A 15,419-nucleotide genomic window follows, 5' to 3' on the forward strand; every position below is an offset into this window, starting at 1 on the left:
CACATGACTTTTAGTAGCTTTAGCATCTTCAGATTGGAGGAACCAGCAGGCCAGTGGCCACCTGATGGAATTACACAACATGGCTTATTTTGGAGGGAAGGAAAGTCAGGGTGAGGATCATTTATTTCACCAGCCTCACGATCACATAAGTTACCCAGGCTAAAAACAGTCCTGAATCACTCTGCCATTTATACTTTTCCCCCTGGCTTCCAAATTCTCCTGCTTAAATTCTCCTTTCGTGAAAGCTACTTTTAACTTCAAAATTTCTTCCTTCTGTCCTCACTTTTCTGTCACTTTTCTCCTTGTTTAATTCTTTCCTTTATCCAGTAATAGAAATAGGATGGCATAAGGAGTTGAGGAGGTTTCCTAACTCAACCCCAAACCAAGAGGTAAGAAGAGAAAAATGGAAGGCATTCATATCCCAGTTTCTTGTCTATAATTAAGAAACAGCCTGTGGCCAAATCCAGTTAAATGAAGAAAGCTGTAGACTGGCCGTGTGCGTTACCGTCAGATGGAGGTAATGATGACCCTAGTATGGAGGTCTGACAAAGGAGACCCAAAGATCAAGAATTTCAGGATCTGACAGTAAACACTAGGAAGACAATTGATCTGGTGAAATAGCTAAGACTTAGGAGTTTACTGTGTGCTAAGCTCTTTACACATGTTACTCATTTAATCCTCATGATAAAGCTAGCAAGTATTTACCATTATCATCCCTGTTTTGCTGGTAGACATGGAGAGGCGCTATCCTTCAAAGGATCCCCAGCCCCCCACCCCCTCCACCTGTCAGTAACTTCAGACTCTGCCTCAGGTATTTGGCCCTAGGTCATGGCCTTCCCCGGGCAGCCTGCATTGGACAGAGAGGAAAGGTATAAGGCCCAGCCGACAGGGGACAATTCTGCTGGGAACCAGTCACAGCAGAGCTCCCTGCCTCACTGGTAGAAGCTTTGATGAGCCTGTATCACATTTCAAGTTTTGCCGCAACTAGGAGTGACTAACCATCCCAGCTGGCCTAGGACCATCCTGGTTTTAGCGCTGGAAGTTCTGTGTGCCGAGAAACCTGCATCCCAGGCAAACCAGAATGGTTGGTTGCTCCAGCCCAGTCTTGCTTCCTTCTCCTTCCTAGTACAGGTATTGTACCCCAGACTCCATCTCTGCTTCCTGAGAGCCCCATGTGGGCCAGTGCCCTGACTACATCACAGATAATGGACATTCTGGCAATAGACTCTGTGTTCTTAATCTCCAAGCTTCAGTCTTCCTCTGTGAAAGTGTTCCAGTTACTAGACAGGGTACTCAACAGAGACCAGAAGACAGGTTCTCCAGGCTCCATATAGCCTAGATGAAGTATTTCTCAGTAAGAATGAAAGTAGTTCATGTTATTAAATACGCTAGGCAATGAGCTAGAAGCGCTCTGCCTGTGGAGAAGGTTTTAGTCAGCATTCTTATTTTACAGGTGAGAAAGCTGAGGCTGAGACATCAGCTGAGGCAGTTACTTGCCCTGGGATCTTTAACTTAGGCACTCTGCTTCTAGACTGGAAGTTTAGACAAACCTGAATAGCTTAGCATTATACAATGGAAAGAGCTTTTTTGGAGTCAAGGAATAGAGTGGGTTTCAGTGAAGATTATATAGTCAAAAAAAGTGCAAAAAAAATGGCTAGAGGCTACAATCCAACTTGTTAAAAAAACTGAGAGAGTTTAAGAACAGGGATGTTAAATATTCAATTGTAAGTTGATTATATTGTAGTGAAGTCAACCTCTGTCACTCTCTCCATCTTTCCAGATTTTCCCAAACCTTCAGTGAAGTTTGGCACAGAAGAGCCTCATATTCAATATGTGTGTAAACCACAAAGGGGCTGCCTGAGCAGAGAACAGGGACAAGCGGAGGCAAGAAATCAGAGCAGGAGGGGCCACGAGACAGCCCTCTCCAAATTCCCCTCATCCCCACCTGCCACCAGGCCTGGAGGAATTTGCAGAAATATTCAGGAGGTTACTGGATTTTCCAGGCCTGGAAAGAGATTTGACTCTAATTTGTTTGTATCTTTAGGGCTAGGGAGGTTCCAGATGACTGCTGAGATTGACGTGCATGCCAAGGAGTTTATTAAGATAAATCAAGATGATAAAGGTGGCTATCTAGGAGAGGGAAGTAGGAAAATCGGTCATTTGTATCTTCTTTTTTGGGCTTTTTCTGGGTTTCTATGATTCCTACAAGAAATATGTGTTACCTCTATAATTTGAGGAAAGAACAGAAAAAGATCAGTGTCTGTTTCTCCTGTGTTCCTGATTATATAGATTCTCCTGTCTCTCCGGGGTGCCTAGTCACGAACAAGAAACAGATGAAACAAACTTTAAGATTTCAAGTCAGTCCTTGAGCCAGATTGATATTGGTCATGTCAGTGTTTAATTTTGAGTTGATTATTGACTCATGTAATTTTGAGGGTGTATGTAGTTTTCTTCTTTTAACTTTCCTCTTCTTAAAGTGACCAAACTGATAATGCTTACAAAAACCTATTAGGACTCTGGATTAACAATTCTTTGTGAAAGGAAATTTATGACAAATGACTGTCCAATACTCTAGATTATAGGGCTGAATTAGTCCCTGGTAACTGATGAGCCCACCTGACATCAACTCCCCTCTAAATGGAGGCCTCCTCCCCCAGCGGTAAGAGCTGCTGCTGTGTCCTGCCTGCCATCTGAAGTACACGGTGGGCTGTCGCTCCTGGACTTTTCTTCGAACATGTAAGATCCCCTTATCCAATAGACCCCTGATGTCTCTGTCTCCTTCTCTAGAGCTCTTTCTTCAGTCTGGAGGCTGGGCAGCTACAAGGCTTGCAGGCCTACGGGGTGCAGCCCAGTAGTCTTTAAAAAAAAAAGAGTTATCCTCATGACATGGTTTGAGTGTTACTGATCAAGCAAGTGACTAACATTCAGACCGAAAAACAAAATTATAAACAAGTTTCCTTGCTTCTTTTGAATAACACAGGCCCTAGCAATTAACAAAATGGTTAATTTAAAACATTAATGTTTTTTTCCCTATTCATCAGAAGTGTTTAATAAAAAAACGAAGGCACAGTTTATTATTTCAAAACAGTGCAAATGCTCTGGGGTGTAGAGAGATGAAAGCTCCATGATTTCATGTCTCGGATAGATCATCTTTGACTTGCTAATTTCCAGCTTAGGCAGAGAGTGGTTGAAAAATGAATACTCTTTGTTCTTTTAGAAAATGAACAGATCCTGAGTGAAGGCATGGAAAGTTTAAAGTGCCATTATAAAGTGAAAGGAGTGTCTGTAAGCCTTTAGATCATGTCCTCTTGACTGACAAGTCAAAATGTATTGTTTCCCTCATGCCTGAAGTCTTAGCCTGAACCTGGCCATCAAGCTTTGCTTTCTTCTGCTGAGATGGTCCTCGCTGCCATGGAGCTGCTTCTGCTTCTGCTCCTGAGTCACTGGACAAGATTTTCTGCTGGGACCCAACATAGAAACAAACATACTTAAATCTCATAGTCACTTTAAGATTTCTTTATTGCTAGTAAGGACTTGAGGGTCATGATGATATAAATGTTATCATAAACTCTAGAGCTGAAAGAACTTGCAAATATTCTAACCAGATGCATGTGATATCCATTTAATGTAATAACAGCAACAAAATATTTCTTTTTTAATTAGTGGGTAAAATATGAAATTAAAAGGAAAAGTTTGTCTCTAAGTGATATACTGTTCTAAAGTTTTTGTATTTAAAAACTCTGGTTTAGATCCTGGTTTAGAAGCCATCTTTAAAAGACATTTTGAAAATAATTAGGGGAAAATTTTAACACGACTGCATATTAGGTGATATTAAGGAGTTAATGTTAATTTTGTTCGGTAAGATAATCTTATTTTGACTCTGAAGGAAAATATTCTAATTTTTAGTGATGTATATTACAGTGTTTGTAGATAGGATGTCTCTGTCCGTCTTTAAGTTGCTTTAATAAATTCAACATGAAAAGTAAAGTGAGTTAAAAATTTTTATTTCATACTCTCTGTTTACATTTTTATTCATGATTTTTCTTCTCAAAACATCTTATCTCCTTGAATTTTATTTATTTGTACATTTATTTTTTTATTATTAAAGTGAGATAAAATATTACCAAAATTGAAAAATTCATAATCCCACCTCCCTACCCCAAATATCATTAGCTGTATTTCCTTTCAATTTTTTCCTGAATTATACTTTTTACTTTGATCAGAGTGTATGTATAATTCAGTCTCCTATGTTCTTTTCCTTGACATTGTATTTTGAATCTTGTATTCCCTTAAATTTCCAAACCTACATCCTGTCAGTGCTACTAAAGGACAAGGTATTTTTAACTTCCCTACATCCCATAACTGTCCCTACTGTCTGTCTCATGGCCAGCCAAGCCCAGGTGACCATTTGCTGAACACACAGGGATTGCCTCATGGCCAGTGTGGCACGGCGGGAACGGACACATAGCATGTGAAAGTCTGGGCTCCTTCCTCCCACTCTACGCACAGCATGGAGGCAGCCTGTGGGTCTCTGGCAAAATGGGAAAAAGTCCATTGTATATTTGCATGGGGCCAAAGGATGACTCCACAGATGACTCACCAGTTATAAGGGGAAGCACAGAAATTTACAATGATGAAATCTAGGGGAGACCATTTCAGAATCACCAATAGTGAGGCACTAGACCTCTCTCTTAATATGTTGTAATATGTAAAGTATTTATATATATATATATATATATATTTATTGAAGTATAGTCAGTTTACAATGTTGTGTCAGTTTCTGGTGTACAGCACAATGCTTCAGTCATATATGAACATACATATATTTGTTTTCATGTTCTTTTTCACCATAAGCTACTACAAGATACTGAATATAGTTCCCTGTGCTATACAGTATGAACTTATTGGTTATCTATTTTATATATATTAGTTAGTATCTGCAAATCTTGAACTCCCAGTTTATCCCTTCCTGCCCCTTTCCCCCTCTGGTAACCATAAGTTTGCTTTCTACGTCTGTGGTAAAGTGTCCTTTATCTGTGAAATATTGTGGCCAAAATGGTTGATCTACATCTAATCAAGCCTTCTATATCTACATTTCACCTTACAGGAAATCCCAGGGATTATAAGGAATATGTAAAGTGAGACCACGAGGAAACTATCACACAAATCTAGAAGGTTGGACATTCTAAAAAACAAGTCTCCCAGGCTTCTCCACAAGCCAAAGTCATGCAGAGAAAGGAGGAGGGGGAAAGGGGCTTGTTCTAGCTTAAAAGAGACTTGAGATCCACAGCAGCAAAGTGCAACGTGTGTTCCTTGTTTGGATCCTTGTTTGAATAAACCAGATATAAAAGAAAGTTGGTGGAAAGCTGGGTGTTAGATGGTAATAGAAATTCCTGAAATTTTGTTATGTTTGTTACATAGGAGAATGTTTTTATTTATTGGTGATAAAGGTTCATTGTACTATTGTTTCTACTTTTCACTGTGTTTATTTTTGTTGAAGTATAGTCAATTTACAATATTGTGTTAGTTTCAGGCGTACAGCAAAGTGATTCTTTTTTGCATATTATATTTCATTATAACTTATTACAAGAGATTGGGTATAATTCCTTGTGCTATACAGTAAATCCTTGTTGCTAATCTACTTCACATATAGTAGTTTGTATCTGTTAATCTCATACTTTTAATTTGTCCCTTCCCACCCTCTTTGGTAACCATAAGTTTGTTTTCTATATCTGTAGTCTGTTTCTGTTTTATATAGATTAATTTGTATTATTTCTTAGATTTTACACGTAAGTGATAAAGTATGCATTTTTTCATGACTTATTTCACTAAGCATAATATTCTCTAGGTCCATCCATGTGGCTGCAAATGGCAATATTTCATTCCTTTTTATGGCTAAGTAATAATTCCATTATATATGTGTATATATACACACCACATCTTCTTAAGCCAATCATCTGTTGCTAGGCATTTGGGTTGCTTCAATGTGTTGGTTATTGTAAATTGTGCTGCTATGAACACTGAGTGCATGTATCTTTTTGAATTAGAGTTTTCATTTTCTTTGGTTATGTCTACCCAGGAGTAGAATTGCTGGATCATATGGTAGTTCTATTTTTAGTTTTTTAAGGAGCCTCCATACTGTTTTTCATAGTGGCTGTACTTTCTGAAATGTATTTTAAATATTTCATCATTAAAAAGGTCTCTGGGAATGGAGCAGAGGCACGGGAAGAGTTATGCTTTCACCAGGAGCAGCATGAGATGTTTCTATTGCTTTCTGTTATAACAAATGAGTTACTGTTCAAGACATGAGAGGTGAGATAAGCAAATAATATAAGCACAAAGTTACACAAAATGAAACAGACTGTATTTTCAAAGTGTGTTGTAGAATTTAATTTCATTTGCTTCCCTCTGAGATGGGGATAACACAGGGAGTCTTAAAATAGGAATACTTACTACAAAAGTTCAACTGCACAGGAGGAGAGAGGAGATAATCACAATGCATATTAATTGCGGACCTATCACATGCCAGGCACCATGCCAAGTATTAGAGATACTGCAAGAAAATCCAGTGTCGTCCCTGCCACAGTGGGATGTCCTCTCTGGAGGGAAAGACAGACAAAACTTGCCAACAGACAAAACAGGAGCAATTCCTCTTACGGGGGAAACAAACAAAGGCTGAGAAAGAGACCAGGTGTGATGGTCAGGAAAGGGGTCTCCTGGAGGCATGCTCAGGCTGAGCCCTACGAGAGGAGGAGGAGTCAGCGAGAGGAAAGGTGAAGAGAAGGGCAATCCAGGTGGAGGAGACTGTGTGCAAAGGTCCCAGCGGGGGGACCAAAGAACACCAGGGTGACATAGGTGTGGTGAGCTAGAGAAAAAGCTTTTAAGCCATGGCAAACAATTTAGACTTTTTTCCTAAGTGTGATGGGAATCCATATTCAGTAGTATTCATTTCTTTTGAAATATCCCATGTTTAAAGAAGATTTAAGGACAGTGCTAAGACACCGAAAGCTCAGGAACCACGTGTCCCAAACTCTAGCCACACTCAGTGTAAACACTCAACCACTCAGTATAACCCCTTCAGTTCTTCTGATTGGATACCTCCTACCTACCAGTATGGCCACCTGATACTCAGTTGGTGGATTAGAAATCTATCGCGGGCTAACAAATGATCTCAAAATGTAACGACTTCAGCCAATAATAAATACTATCTCAGAGTTTCTGGGGGGCAGGAATTCAAAAGCAGCTTTGCTGTCTGGTCTGGTTCTGGGGCCTCTCATGCAGCTTGAGTCCAGATGTTGGTGGAGGCTGTGGTCTCTGGAAGGCTTGGTTGGAACTGGGGGAGCCCCTGCCAACATGGCTCCCTAACATGGCTCTTGTCAGGAGACCTCACTTTCCTGCTCTGTGGTCCTCTTCTGAGACCCTCTTGAGCATCCTCATCACGTGCCAGTTGACTTCCCTTAAGTAAGTGATCTGAGTAAGAGAGTAAGGAGGAAACCCAGTGCTCTTCATAACCTAGTCTTGGACACAACACTGTCACTCCTGCCTCCCTAAGAGATGCGTTACCATGTCCAGCTCACACTCAAGGGAGGTGAATTAAGTCCCACCTCTTGAAAAAAAGGGATTCAAAAAACTTGTAGCATTGTTTTTGTTTTGTTTTTTAATTTTGGGGTCAGTAATTAGGTTTATTTAGTTTTTTTTTTAAATGGAGGCACTGGGGATTGAACCCAGGACCTCATGCATGCTAAGCATGCATTCTCCTGCTGAGATATACCCTCCCCCTCAAATTTGTGGACATACTTTAAAACCACGATGCTCAGTGACCCAACTCCAATGGCATCCTCTATGTGAAGGCTTCCATGATTTTCCTGAACAGAGCTAGTCCCTCACTTCTCTCAGGTTTCAGAGCATTTCATTTCCATCTCTTACAGCTCTGGCCTTGTTTATTGAAATCTCCTGACATGTCTATCTTTCTCACTAGATTCAAAGCTTCTTTAAGCCAAGGGAACGTGTCTCCTTGATCATCAGCATCCTCAAATCTGCTCATTAGTGACATTCTCAGACCACCAGAGAACACCACCATCTGCCACTCCTAAGGCAGGGATTTTAAAAGCCCCTGCCACTCAGTGCTTTTCTTGCCTCTCTTTTCTCTTGGTTTACTCTTCATATTATATGTAGGCATATCTTCTCAACTGGATGATAAACTCCAAAAGTAAGACTATCTTAGTTATCTCTCTTTTGAAAGTCCTCATATCACAAAAGGAATTGCTCTGTATTATAATAATTAATATCTTTTTTAAAGAATTAAATGAGAGAGGGCCTTGTACAGTTAAAAAAAATCTTTCCAGCTTCTTTAGTAATCAGAATATCTACTGGCTCACTCAGCTCTATGTAAACTCGAATAAAGAAAAGTAACCTCAGTTTATAATGCATAAAACATGCAGTGTTGCTAAAGAACTCTGGAGCACAAGGGGTCTTCTGTTTTTCTGGCTCCCTTACTGCCTGGGAGAATCAAAACCTGACATGGCGAGGGTCTCCTTCACATGCAGTGGAAAGACTATGAGGACAGCTTTCTCTAAACACGAAAAGCCATATTCCCTTCCCTGGTTACAAAAGATCATCCTGTCCTTGGTCTTAGTTAAGAGAATGTTATCAATTCAAGTAGTTTTATCCAGACTGAGGTGGAGGCCTGGATGGCCTTGGTACTCATGACTAGACATCTTGAGACATCATGAGAAGTCTTCTGGGGCAGATTTCTTTCGGTTTAGGAGACAAGGTTTGACCAGCTCTGAGCCTGTGACTGGCCCAGCGTCGGGGCAGTGGGGGAGAGGTGAGCAGAGGATGGAGTGTCGCCTGCCCCTCAGCCCTGCTTCACCTTGACAAGGAAGTTCTTCCTCATGGTCCCTCATTAAAGAATCAAGATGACAGCACGTTAAAGCTAAAGAAAAATAATGGAAGAGCCTTCAGCAAAACAGCCAGTGCAGCATGTTAGAGAGTCACTTTCTTCTCAAAAGGAAAAAGTGAATGCAAATCAACTCCTTTCCTTCCAATCTCTGCCCTGTAAAGACAGAACGCCTTTGCCGGGACAAAACTGCTGGCTTTGATGGGCCTCTTCTGGTTCTAAGAAGATAATCTAGTCACACTAAGTCGATGAACAGGGAAGCCCAGAGCATGGTGTCTGGCCCACAGCAGGCTCTGATGGTTGTCATGATGATGCTGGTTGGATTCTCCGGTACTGTGACAGCTAAACTGTCATGAAATTCCTGGACATCTTTGCTCCAGAAAGAGAGCAAATAGGTCTTGAAAGAAGAATCAGGGAGTCTGGATGTCACTGAGTGGTATTTATCTGGCTTTGACACATTCACATTTTGCATGTCTCAATTAAACAGAACAGTCAACTTGAAAGAAAGAACTAGGCTTTTAAAGATGCTTGAAAGAGGTGCATCCTGGGAAACCTGTTCTCCCCAGGGGAGTGCGGCAGGAGGACTCTTGAGAGAGAAAGACACTTCCACCCTTCCAAGTGAGGATAGAAGACAGAGGTGTTTGTCTCACACAGGAGCTGACAGCATAAATGACTGTCTTCTTTGTTAAATCGGTTTCTGAAACATGTTAGGACCTTGCCTGGCTGTTGCCTGAAAGGGCGGAGGTAAGAGAATAAAACTGCAAATTGCTGGTTAGTTATCCAGTGTTCGAGTTTTGACAAATCTGGAATTCACACTAACGTTATATTTAATTTCAAATTTAATGTGAACTCCGGAAAAACCTGAAATCTTGGTAACTACGAATGAAATGGTAAATGAATTTAAAATTAAATGCAGGAAGATCGAGTTTAAAAGGAAAATCATTTCAGTTAATACAGACTCTCCCCTGTGGTTTCTTTTCTCAGTCAACTGAAAAAGTTTAATCACGTGCCTTTAATTAAAGCTCCGCACCCACGGAGAAGCACAAAGTGGACTCTGTTTCACTTAGACAAGGGTGTCCAATGGTTCTGCTGCTAGAAAATTGATATTTAATAACATACATTTCTAACAGAGACTCCCATTTTGTTTCGAATAGTGAGAAAACTGAACCTTGCTGATGGGGAAACAGCCTTAAATATCTCTTCCTTTTTTTGGTTTTTTGTTTTTATCTTTCACAATGATATGACTGGTGCATTCTTAACTTAGCCTGAGCATATTTAACATAACGGTCTGGTGGGATGAGCACTCTGAACTTCATTTGCAAAGAAACACCAATTTCTCCAACTACCCCCAGACCAACTAGGAGAATTCACACGATAAGCACAGATGCTGCACTAGGAAGAGAAAGGCGAGGAGAGCGGAGGGCTGCATCAGGCTAGAAGGTGTGCTGAGCGAGTGCCGGGGCCCTCAGTTCTAGCCCAGCCCTGCTGGGAACAGTCTGTAAACTAAGACAAGCCATTCCCCGCTGTGGTCTCCATTTCCTTCTCTAGACCTTGAGTGGGCTGACTAGATGGCTCATAAGACGTAGCTAATATCTAGTGAGTCTTGCACATCTGTATGGGGCAAGGTTCCATGATGTCCAGCGTGATGTAGAGCATAGGCAAGACTTGGAGCAAGTCTGGTGCAAGACAGTCTTGGCTCAGAGTGACTCTTCGGTTAAGTGACTCACTGCCCCATTCCTCATCTATAAAATGGGACTGATAATGGACCCCACGTTATAGGGCCTGCTGTGAGGTTTAAATATGATAATACCCCTAAACTCCTTAGAATAGAATCCAGTGTAAATGTTAGCTGACATCTGATTTAAAAAATATTTCCCTCCCCAGATCGATTTTCCTGAGTTCAGGGCTTTTGCCTGGCTACCACCCCCAACTGCCTGGAGCGTCCGTATGTTCCCTGTGAATACTTTGTGACTTTTATTATTCCGTGGAGTGTTTGCTGGATGTTCTGCATGGCTATTAGAGCTCTGATTTTCAAGCTGTGAAAAAATAAAGTGAAACTTGTTAGAGAGAAAAGCCTTAAGCTTTGAATACCTCTAATGTTCCTTGGTTTTAATCTCCCGTGCAGTGGCTGCTGTTTAATGCCTCTGCATGGCATCAAGTATCAGGATCTGAAGATTAAACATCAGGATCTCAAGGGTGGTATTAGAAATGCTACTGGTGGCTCCCACGGCTTTGGCAAGTCATGGACCTAGACCCCAAGTCAAAGGCATTTATTCACGCACTCATTCACTTGCAAGTTTTTATTAGGCACTTACTGTGTGTCAGTCACTGGACCAGAGAAATTATACATGATTTCTCCTTTAGAAGAGGTCAGAGCTGATGGGAAAGACAGATGAAAAAATTTATAATTTACCAAAGTGGTAAGTACTGTTGCCAAGACATGAACAAAATGCCCAGAGAACCGAGCAACTGAAGGAGTCTGAAAGTGACAACCGGGCAAGTGAAACCTTTGTCTGTGATTGTGTGTGTGTGTTTATCAGTCTGGACATTGCAGGGAGGGGCAGAGCAAAGGCATTGGGAAAGCGTTGAGGCCCATTGGGAGACACAATCTACGTCCCCAGGAAATAATTAGCTTTTTTTTTTTTAAGTGGTGGGAGAGAGGGAACAAACTCATCTAACATCCCACTTTCTTCTGGGGATGAGAGCATTTATATCATATGTCCTGATGGCAAAGAGAATAGCTCTGTGGATACTTAAGTGTTAAGTCTGAAACTTAAAACAGGTGGATAATGATTTTGAGGCCCCCCCAAATAACGTGGTGTAGCCACAGAGCAGCTAAATTCATCCTACAATGTGTGTAGCATGGGATGTATCCACAATTCCCCAATAGACTTTTTGAAGGCAGGCTTGAGAGTCAGGTAAAGAAGATGGGTGTTAGAATACGGAAGATAAACAGAAGGAGAATCCCACAAAATTAATACCATGAACACTCATCTGACTACCCCTAGATTCAACCATCATTAACATTTTTCCTTCACCATATGTGATTCACATATAGGTATTTATGTCTGTGTGTGCATATATGCATATTTTGGAATCATTTTTAAGAAAACTGCCAATACCACAATACAGAAATACTCAGCACACATACACATATGCCCCCCTAATAAGGACATTTTGCTATCTACCCAAACACCAGTATCACATCTAAAGGAATAAACAATAATTCCCTAATTTCTAATACTGAATTAACATTTATTTTCCCCTGGTTGTCCCAGATTATCTTTTATAGCTCTTTTTTGAAAGGTAAGGCAAATATGTATTTTTTAATGGGTGGCATAAGATTTTTGGACTCCTTAGACATAGACAAGCTTAATTTCTACTTTAAGCTGTATTTTGCCCTCTGCCAGATTTCTCTAAAGCCTGAAATATCACTTAGGCACATAAAGCTTGAGTGAAATGGGATTAATCTGCCAGCAAAGCCAAAGAAAAGAAAAGCTGGGATTTAGAAATCAGTGACATTCTAAGAGCCTCGGCCCTTTAGGCTGAGTCACTCGGAAAGACTGGTTTGCTTTTTTTCTATCAGAGAGCCCTGGAGAGATTAAATTGATGGTAAAACAAAAACGCTAGCAGATGACACGCTAACCCAGCTTTTCTTCTGTCTGACACTCCATAGTGAACTTGGGTATTTTAATCAAATGTTAGGAAATAAACAAAGAGTGAAGCAAGTACATTCTGACTGCTTTTCAAAATCATCTTTCCACACCTCAGCTCACCATCTCGCACCACCCAGGATTCAATCAGGGCTGCCACAAGTCCTGCCAGGCTCCATGCCCCAGACGCAAGACATCCTCCAAGCTGTGCTGTCTGGAGTTGCTCTGACTTCTGGGACATCAAAAAAAAAAAGTTCATTTCACCAGGAGAACAGAAGCGATGATTGGAGGGAGAGGACCTCATACAGAATAAGAGAAGAATTTAAGACCAAAGGCTATTTGTTTAAAATGTTTTGAAATGATCTCCAGTTTAGAGATAAGTTACAAGTACAGGACAAAGAATTTTGTTCCAGAGCCATATGAGAGGACTTTGCCAAAGTGATGTCCCACGACCCCTAATATTTTATTCTCCTACGTAACCAAGACACATCTATCAAAATTAGGAAATTAACCCTGACATGTTTCTATGATCTAACACTCAGATCCTATTCAAGTTGTACCAAATTCCTATATAGCAAAAAAGATTCAGTTTTAAATCACATGTTGCCTTTAGTTGTCATGTCTCTTTAGTCTTTTCCAGTCTGGGACATACACACACATATATATATATATATACATATACACAATGAAATCCTACTCAGCCATAAAAGAGAATAAAATAATGCCATCTGCAGCAACACGGCTGGACCTGGAGATCGTCATTCTAAGTGAAGTAAGCCAGGAAGAGAAAGAAAAATACCATATGAAATCACTTGAAATGTGGAATCTAAAAAAGAGACACAAATGAAGTTATTTACAAAACAGAGACAGACGCACAGATATAGAAAACAAACTTATGGTTACCAGGGGGAAAGAGATGGGTGGAGGGATAAATTGGGAGTTTGGGATTTGCAAATACAAACTACTATGCATAAAATAGATAAACAACAAGATCCTACTGTATAGCACAGGAAACTATATTCAATATCTTATAATGGTCTATAATGAAACAGAATATGGGAAAGAATATGGGTGTATATATATATGCATGACTGAGTCATCACTATGCTGTGCATCAGAAATTGATACAACATTGTAAACCAACTATACTTAAAAAAAAATGAAACTCAAAACCAAAACACCCAAACCCCAAATTCTCCAATCTGGAAGAATCTCTCCATCTCTACTTGACTTTTGTGATCTTAAAATTTTTGAGGGCTGTGGACCAGTTGTTTTGTAGACTGTCCTCAGTTTGGTTTTGTTTCCTTGGGATTAGATTCAGATTGTGCATCTTCGGCAGGAATATCACAGAGGTGATGACGTGTTCTCTTTGCATCCTATTGGGTGGTGTGTGATTTTGACTTGTCGCACTGGTGATAATATTCACTCTGATAATCTGATTGAGGTGTCACCTGCCAAGCTGCTTTTATGTATGGCTACTCTTTCCCCTTTTGTAATTATTGACTATTTTGTGGGGAGGTACTTTGAAATAACATAAATGTCCCAGTCCTAATCAAACTTTAAGTTCATTCATTTCTTAATTTATGTCCTTAAGGTTTGTGTTTCCATTGGAGTCAATGGTTTGTCATCTCTTACCATTATTATTTATTTTGATGCTCAGATTGTCCCAGATTTTTCCAACGGCAGTCCTTTCAAGCCAACTCCTGTGTCCTTTAGACAAAGCCCCACCATTCTTTGAGCACTTCCTTTTTTCTGATACAAGATATATTCCAAACTTACCTTGTACTTTCCAGGCTCCAGCCCTGCATCAGCTGTTTCTCCAAGGAGCCTTGATTCCTTTTAATGGAGAATGGTGTTTAGAAGCTAGGTATGCTCCTTGCTATGGGGGTACGCTGTCCCCAAGATCTCTCACTGGACAGAACTAACTAATATGTAGGTAGACCATTTCCCTGTTGCTGCTGTAACAGACTACCACAAACACAGTGGCTTAACACAACACAAATTCATTATCTTACGGTTTTGGAGGCCAGAAGTCCTAAAATCAAGGTATCAGCAGGGCTGTATTCCTTCTGGAGGCTCCAGGAGAGTATTCATTTCCTGGCCTTTCTGGCTTCTACAAGCTGCCTGCATCCCTTAGCTCGTGGCCTCTTCACAAATGTCACTTGGCGAGGAGCCACAGCATCTTCCAATCACTCTCTCTTCCTCTCTGACCTCTGCTTTGGAGATCACAACACTGACCTCCTGGCTTCCAGTATAATCACAAGGACGATTGTGATTATACTGGATCCACCCAGATAGTCCAGGATACTCCTCCCTCTCAGGATACTTCAGCACATCTGCAAAGCCCCTTTTGCCACATAAGGTAACACATTCACAGGTTGGGGGCATTAAAATGTAGACATTTGGGGAGCCTGTTATTTTAGCTCCCACAGTATGTATGTGGGTATATATAGATTTATTTCTATATCTATATAAATGAATTTGAAACCGTAAGTTCACCTCTGATTCTGATCTAATAACTACAGGGTTAATTCCAGATTTCTCTGTTTCAATATTTGCAGCTTTCTTCACCAGTGAGAAATCTAGCTCCCTTTGTCCTTAATAAGTTACTTATTTGATTTATCGCCTCTATGTAGCCAGCCACTTATTCCACTTCCTGCCTCTTACCCACGGAGGGATGTCCCCCTGCTCGGCCTGGACTCTGATCTGTTTCCCTTGGCTGCCCTTTCCTCAGGGACGCCCTCCTCACTCCATGTGGACTCTGCCACTCTAAGCCAGCCTGCTCCCCCCCCTTCCCCCGGTGTGGACACCCTTCTCACCTGCTGGTGCTCCCACAGCCAGCTCTGATCACCTCTTAGTTGCTGGGC

The 15,419-nt window shown here is 40.8% G+C and overlaps 1 long non-coding RNA gene across 2 annotated transcripts; it reads right to left on the bottom strand.

Annotated features, from left to right (window-relative positions):
- Positions 1–3,058: 3,058 nt before the first annotated feature.
- LOC140697837 (uncharacterized) lies at positions 3,059–14,733 on the bottom strand. Of its 2 annotated transcripts, none has more exons than XR_012075203.1 (3): positions 14,568–14,733; positions 14,332–14,388; positions 3,059–3,457 (listed from the first exon to the last, which is right to left on the bottom strand). It is a non-coding gene; the product is annotated as an uncharacterized lncRNA (long non-coding RNA). The 2 variants fall into 2 exon arrangements; XR_012075204.1 differs by having other exon boundaries at positions 3,059–3,460.
- Between the last annotated feature and the right edge of the window lie 686 nt (positions 14,734–15,419).

Source organism: Vicugna pacos, chromosome 8, assembly GCF_048564905.1.
Source record: "Vicugna pacos chromosome 8, VicPac4, whole genome shotgun sequence".
NCBI classification, from domain to species: Eukaryota; Metazoa; Chordata; class Mammalia; order Artiodactyla; family Camelidae; genus Vicugna; species Vicugna pacos.